Genomic DNA, 6,667 nt, shown 5'->3' on the forward strand with positions numbered 1-6,667 from the left:
TAATTACTACTATTTTTTATTTATTTTTTTTAACTTTTTAGTTTAAAAAAAATAAGTCTTCGGTGATCTTTCTTGTTACGTAATTCGCTGGCAACTACTAGAATATTATTTTATTGTGTCAAATGTTGTTTCCGCCTTATATTTTACCGCTTGACTTTTGGTTTGTTTAGAGAATAATATATTAACAGATATGGATAACCCATTATTAAGATTTACTTTAGATTTTATTGTTTCCATATATATAGAGAGCTTATACGAGTGTTTTTAATAATTCATTTGACTTCTGCACACCGTAGTTCTTCCAAAGTAACTAATCTCCAGAAATTCTTTTTTTTTTCCTTGTGCGTTTTATATCCTTTATGAATTGCTTTTAAGTTTTAAGTGTTAACTTTGATCTGGTAATTTTTTCAGATGAATCAGATGGTAAATAATGGTCATAATCATGAAGCATCCCAGCTTGAAGATGATAACCTAATCACTAAAGAGCTAACTTCTGAGAAAAAACTGAGATGTATTTGAAGGTAATGCAATAGTTTTAAAAATCTTTTATTTTCCTAGATTTCTTTGTAGATTTTTTTTTGTCTTACATATATTATATTATACAGTTGGTTGATTCCACGCAAGGTCGTGTGTTTGATCTAGGATCTCTTCTTACTGAAGTTTCACTTAATGGTAAAATGCCAGTCACCATTAAAGCCACTTAGAAAGTGATGAGTTCAAAAAAAAAAGATACAAGGCATTTCTGAAGAGAATGAAGATATCAAAGAAAGGCTGGGCAAACTTGAAGGCTTGGAAAAAATGATTGGGATCATTTTTCCAGCTATTCTATCAGGGGTGTCAACAACTAAGTTTCAATTGGCGGCTTTTGTTATTTTTCTAAAGTTTTATTAGTTGTTTCTAGATTTAAATTATTGCTGGTTTTTCTCTATTAATGTATTGTTGAATTTTTTTAATATTTTAGTTTACTTAATAAAATAGGTCATTTTACTTTTGCTTATTATAAAATATATATAACGTAAAAATTAATAGCACATATAATATTGCTTATAACAAAATACTAAAACAATTAATCGATGCAACATAGTTGATATCTACTAATATTAAAATATTAATTGTTAACCATATAGTAGTCACCATAAAGAAATATTAAAAACCAAATGTATTATTTAAAAGTAATTATAGGAAAATTTGCAACAACATTTGCTATATCTTATATATAGCAAAATTTGTAACAATTTTAAATTGCAACCATACGTTGCAATTATACCAATATATATATATATATATATATATATATATATATATATATATTGTTGCATTAATATTACTAAATTAAAAAAAACAATAATTTTAAATTTGCAATGTTGTTTGCTATATATTTTGCGTAGCAATGACTTGCTACCATTTATGGTTACAAAATACATTGTAAATATACAACATAATTGCTATAACAAACTGTTGCAATAATATGACATATATAGCAACATTGCATTTTGTTGCTAATTTTGCTATGTATATGTAACAAACATGAATTAGCAACATTCAAACAACAAGAAGTTAAAATTTGTCACAATTTTATTGCAATTTCATATTTGCAACAATATATGAGCATATTGCAACAATATATCATTATTGCAATATGACTATTTTCTTGTAGTGTGTTTGCTATGTCTGTTTTTAAGCTCCCTAAGCTGACATGTCAGAACCTAACTAGTGCAATGACAAACTTCTGGTGGAACTCTATGGAAGGGAGGAACAAGATGCATTGGGTTTCTTGGGAAAAAATGTGTCTTGAGAAAGAGAATGGAGGTCTAGGCTTCCGAGAGTTGGAGAAATTTAATCAGGCACTCTTAGCAAAGCAAGGATGGAGATTGTTGGTGGCTCCCGAATCACTATGTGCCAAAGTCCTCAGGAGCAGGTACTACCCAAATGGAGAGTTTCTTTCCGCAAGGCTCGGGTCGAGACCTTCGTACGCGTGGAGAAGCATTCTCTTTGGAAGAGAGCTATTAGAGAAAGGTCTGCGCAGGTCTGTAGGATCAGGTGAGGAAATGAATGTCTGGTTAGACAAATGGTTGTTTGATAGTAGTCCTAAGGCGCCAATGAGGAAGCCTATTCTCTACGATTTGGACCTTCGAGTTTGTGACCTCATTGAGCCTCAGACGAAAACGTGGGACATGGGTAAGCTTGCAGAGAATTTCTTCCAACAAGACATATATTTAATACTAAAGCTGAAGCCCGCTTGGGGTGATCGAGATGCGTATGAGTGGGTACATAATACTTGGGGTGCCTATTCGGTGAAGTCTGGGTACTGGCTGGCATGCTCTCTAGACAAGTCACATGTGCGTCAGGAGGCTATTGCTAGACCCTCTATTAATGTTTTAAGAAACAAGATTTGGAAAGTGAAGACGGCTCCCAAGATTCGAATTTTTCTTTGGAAAGCTTTATCTAATGCTCTGGCGGTTACGGAGGAGTTGTTGGCTCGAGGTATACAGATTGATCCAAGATGCCAAAGTTGTGGTGCTGAGTCTGAATCTATCAATCATGTTCTCTTTGCATGCCCGGTGGCTCGACGTGTTTGGGCACAGATTGGCTTTCCCTTCCCTCCGAGGGGTTTTGAGCATCGGTCGCTACTTGAGAATTTTGATTATTTGCTAGGCTTATCGGCAAGAAAGGAGGTACCAGAAGATATCAGTAGATTGTTCCCCTGGATACTGTGGCTACTATGGAAGAATAAAAATGCTTTCGCTTTTGAAGGGAAGGTGTTTAATGTGGACGCTACTGTGATCAAAATTCAGGAGGAAGCTAGGCAATGGTTTGAAGTGAATAAAAATATTACAAGTGAGCATCGAGGAAGAGGTGGTAGGATAAATCAAGTTTTATCTTGGCAACGGCCTCCCTCAGATACTCTGAAATGCAATGTTGGAATTGCTTGGTCCAAAGGTAAAAGCATGGCGGGTTCAGGGTGGATTGTAAGGGACGATAAGGGTGAGGTCGTGTTACATAGTCGACGTGCTTTCAGTGGCATCGATTCTTTAATAGAGGCAAAACATACGGGTTTACTGTGGGCATTGGAAAGTCTGGGGTCTCATCGAATCGAGAGGGTGTGTGTAGAAGTTGAAGCCCCTGAGCTAGTTGGAGTGGTAGAAAGACCGGGAGCATGGCCATCTTACCGAGCTTACGGGCGCGAGCTCCAGGTTGTTTTGGGAAGGCATAATGCGTGGAAGTTGAAAGCTGTATCAAGAGGAGCTAATAGAACCGCGTTTTTGATTGCGAGGAGCGTAACGATGGATATGAGGTTACAATCTTATGTGGCTCGAGGTGAACCGGATTGGCTAAGAGTAATTGTGGATGAAGAAAAGAGAAGGTGGTAATGCTCTGTTTTCGCATGAAGGTTTTATCGTGGAGTTTTTGTCTCAATTTTGTTTTTATGAGTTTTAGGCTCTACTTATGGTGGCTGAGGTTTTAGTTTTATCTTTTGATGTACGGATTCTGTTTTGGTTTTAGTAACGAAGTTTCGGAGTAAAAAAAAAAAGTATATAAATCTATTTTGGATTCGGTTCGGATCGGATTAGGTTTCAGTTCTTCAAATATCAAAATTTTGAATAATTCGGATATTTAATTAATTTCGGTTCGGATTTGATACTACTTATTCGGATTGGGATCAGTTCGGTTCTTTGAATTCGAGTTTTTTTACCGAACCCTAAATAGTGACATAAAAAACAAATAGCATCATATTTTTTAAAAAAATACACATGCGTGGGTTCTCGAGTCTAGTTTTAGTTATAGTGATGCAAATATATTCAAATTAGCTGCAACAATGGAAAATGACAAATTTAAAGACAAACCATACGCGCATTGGCACATAATGATTATAAAAATAAATTTGAAATATTTAAAATATACAAAAGTTTTTAAGATTAAGACTATGAAATAGAAAATACTTAAGAATCATATATATGAGATATAATTATTTATAAGGACCAAGATGCAAATAAAACTCTAAATTTGAAATTTTGAAGTTTTTTGTTTTAGAGTAAAAAATTATATATTTGAAATTATAGAGTTTCTTTTGGAGATTTTCTAAACATCAAATCTACTTTCTCAGTGTCTCCCTGTTTGTCACTTGCTTATGTATTCTTCTCTATTTCTTCCTTAAAATATAGCAACTTTGTTTAATTCAAGGCTACCTTAATCGTCATTTGGAGTACTTTATTGTTTATCAAAAACAACCATATCCATTCAAACACTGATAAATTATTTTATAATATGGACTTTTAGAAAGCAAGTAATGGGTTTTTAATGTTTTCTCTTTTATACTTTCGGTTTCGGCCTTTTCCATCAGAACTGAAAAAATCTTGAAGTTGTTCGTCTCACTTCGGCTTGGGCCTTGTCCATGCATTGGTGAGATTTTTATTATATTCCTGTTTTTGACACGAGTATTTATCAAATATTGGATACATACACAGTAGCTCTACAAAATTCTATGAGATAATTCAAAATTTATTCTAATCTATCTATACTATTATTGAAGAAGTGATTTTTCTTTCGTATTCTTCATATTTTTTAGAAACTTTTGCTTTTGTTTTATTCTCCATAATTTTTTTATTTTATTTGTCATGTTCTTATGATTTTGACTAAGAAATCACCAATTTAAATTTATCATATTTTTAATTTAATTAAATAAGTAAAAATAAAAATTAAGATAGAAATCAAAATATTTAGGTCGACCCAACCTTTAAATTCATATTTGTTATATGATATGTATTGTAATATACATCAATCAATTTGTTAGATGTTTTAATTAGTGGAAATTCTATCATATATGAATACTTGGCGTTGTTCGTAATTTAGTTGTTGTGCTTCAGTCTTTGTTGAAGAAAATATATATATATACACATAATGCATTGGACGTCACTGTATTGATCAAAACTTTAAGATCTTCATAACCTTCAAACAAATAATACCAATGAACTAAGTTCCATCTCTATGTGTCATCTGGTTAATTTCATATAATATAAGTATAACATGTAATGTATCCTTAGTACATATACATAAATAATTAAACAAGTAGAAGTAAGATTAGAACATAATTCTAAGAATGCATCCTTCAAAAATTATGTATTATGCTATATTAAATATTTTTCTTGAGGCATTCTTTAAAATAATATTTTTATAGAATATGTAGCTTAATATTTTAACATGTATTAGTTTATTTTAAATATCTAATTTATAGTTTGTTATAATAAAATAATATTATATTTGATTGCAGTTTACTTGATTTTCATCTTTATCAGAATATGAATATAAAGATGTATGACAAATTTTTATCTATATCAAGAAATTTCTTCAAGTAATCTAAATTTTTAGACTGTGACAAAAAAAAATCTAAATTTTTAGATATATCTTGATTAGAACCCTAACTTTATTATGTAACTAGGGGGTTGTCCGCGCTTCGCGCAGAATATTGTTTTATTATTCTTAAATATGATTTTCTGATGATGTGATTATGTGGTCAGTATTTATTTGTGAAGATCGTTATTTGATGTTTTATTATGTTATGTAGTAGTAGATAATTAGTAGATAATATATTATGTGTTTGTCTTTTTAATAATGTATTGTTATATGTACAATACCACTTGTTAGTGGTAAGCTTTGGTTTCTCGGTAGTTGACTTCCATTCTCCCCCACTCAGGTCGTTTATCTTCTTATCATGCATCATTTGGTGTAGGTGTGCGGAGTTAGTCTGTTGGAGCTTTGGTTTCTTCTATTCAGAGTTTTGTGGTTCTTCGTTGGCATAAGCGCCTTGTATGTGTTTGTTTAGTTTGTGAGGTGTTTTTTATCTCTTACCTAGTGGTTGTGCTTCTGGTGCTTTAGACATGCGTCTTTTTGTTTCATGGTGACTTTATTCTTCAGATGATTATTCTTTCTCTGACCCGCTTTTTTGATCTTTTGCGCTGGTGCTTGATCGAGATCCTTTGTGTTTCAGGGATTGCTTTGTCTCATATTTTATTTTTTTGCATTTTCTGACATCTGTTTGCTCTATCCAAGACATTCTATGATAAGATGAGATATGTTAGTCTTCTTTTTGATCTTTTTTTCAGCTCTAAATCTTTATTAAGTTAGTGTTACTATCACTACAAGAAAACATAATCTTAACGAGGGCGGTTTTTCTCGCTAATTCGTCGTAAAGCCTTTTTTACGACGAATTAGCGAGGAAATATGTGTTACGACAGACGTGTAACGAGCAAACGCGTTTCCTCGCTAATTCGTCGTAACTTAGCGAGGAATATATTTCGTCGTAAAGACGAAGTAGGACGATTCGTCGTAAAGACCACGTCAATATTCCACGTAAGGACGTCGCTATAATACCTCGTAAATACCTCGAAAATAGTTCCTCGTAACCTACACGTAAATACCTTGAAAGAGTTTCCTCGCAAAATACACGTAAAGTAGCGGCGCAACACCACCATCATCATATCTTCTTGGAGCTCTTCTCCGTGTACGTACTTTTGACGCAAAGTAGTACGATGTGAAGTGAGAAACTTCTTCCGTCAAACTTCCAGCAATTAAAGAACCTCGCCAAAGTTGAAGGTTCTATAATTGCTGGAAGTTTGACGGAAGAAGTTTCTCACTTCACATCGTACTACTTTGCGTCAAAAGTACGTAC

The 6,667-nt window shown here is 32.9% G+C and overlaps 1 long non-coding RNA gene across 1 annotated transcript; it reads left to right on the forward strand.

Moving 5' to 3' along the window:
• The first annotated feature begins 230 nt into the window (after nucleotides 1–230).
• LOC106326635 lies at nucleotides 231–895 on the forward strand. Its single transcript, XR_001267291.1, has 3 exons — nucleotides 231–306; nucleotides 412–521; nucleotides 606–895. It is a non-coding gene; the product is annotated as an uncharacterized LOC106326635 (long non-coding RNA).
• The last annotated feature ends 5,772 nt before the right edge of the window (nucleotides 896–6,667 follow it).

Source organism: Brassica oleracea, chromosome C2, assembly GCF_000695525.1.
Source record: "Brassica oleracea var. oleracea cultivar TO1000 chromosome C2, BOL, whole genome shotgun sequence".
Classification (NCBI taxonomy): Eukaryota; Viridiplantae; Streptophyta; class Magnoliopsida; order Brassicales; family Brassicaceae; genus Brassica; species Brassica oleracea.